A 996-nucleotide genomic window follows, 5' to 3' on the forward strand; every position below is an offset into this window, starting at 1 on the left:
CTTTAACGAAAGCAATTCTTCTTTTACCTTTCCAGCTTCACCTCAATGTCTCCTGCAGCCAAGACGAGACCGCGGTGGGTAGCGTCAGAAAATCGCGCTGACCTGTGCTGACCTTTGACCCGAATTTCATGCTCAGCGTCGGCATATGCAGATAGTTCATCTTCAACGACTTTCAACGCTTTGGTGTTGAAAAAGTAAACAATTTTTGGGGACGCATTAAGTAAACGTTGTTGGCCATATGATGATCGATCGAGTAAGACTAGTATTAAAAAGAGGTAGAGTGAAAGCTTCATATCTTCTACTTAAAAAAAAATCAAATGTATAAGGAAATGCTCTCACTCAATTTCTCATGTTCTCTGGCCCTGTGTGTGTCACTCGTTTGCCAATCTGTGGAATCTGCATTTCAGACTGAGACTATATCCTGGCGGGCCCGGACGAAGACTGGTGCAGAATGCAGTCGCCGGCACAAGGAGCAGCGCACGGCCATCCCGCACGAGGCAGTCACGTGGCGGAAAGGCCTGTGTGAAAGGTTCGGAAACGGAGACCCTGTCAGGAACCACCACGTGACGTCACAAATAGATGCTCCCGAGATGGTTACCACATGTGGAAGACTCCACACACTATTCCCCCGTACGATGTCCTTGCCGACTGGCTTTGTTAGGAACATCTGGAGGGTTTTTTTCCACTCATCGGCCAAAGGTTGTTTCGAGGTGACTGGAACCTGCGACACAACGAAGGTTCCCGCCACCTCCTCGCTACCGTCGCCGTGGAGTTTTTTTTCTCCCTGTCCAGCGGCCAGATCGGCACTGACATGAGCCGATTCATCGTTGCCATGTTTACTTAATGACGAGGCATATCTCGTGTGTGGTCTTCGGTTACATGCGCTGCTATAACGTTGCCAAGTATGGATCATTTGCCATCAAGCTTTAAGCAACTGACAATAAATCTCGAGTTCACACAGGCTCTGTTTTCTTGTCACTAAGAGCGCAGGTGTAG

At 48.6% G+C, this 996-nt stretch overlaps 1 protein-coding gene across 2 annotated transcripts in view; it reads left to right on the forward strand.

Moving 5' to 3' along the window:
* Window positions 1–960, forward strand: part of LOC119594371 — a 6,042-nt gene extending 5,082 nt beyond the window's left edge. For both annotated transcript variants that reach the window (XM_037943430.1, XM_037943431.1), the window contains 2 exons: window positions 36–194; window positions 408–960. The gene's annotated coding sequence lies outside the window, so the exon portion shown is untranslated. The remainder of the gene's footprint in view (window positions 1–35; window positions 195–407) is intronic.
* Window positions 961–996: the final 36 nt, after the last annotated feature.

This window comes from Penaeus monodon, chromosome 33 (genome assembly GCF_015228065.2).
Source record: "Penaeus monodon isolate SGIC_2016 chromosome 33, NSTDA_Pmon_1, whole genome shotgun sequence".
NCBI classification, from domain to species: Eukaryota; Metazoa; Arthropoda; class Malacostraca; order Decapoda; family Penaeidae; genus Penaeus; species Penaeus monodon.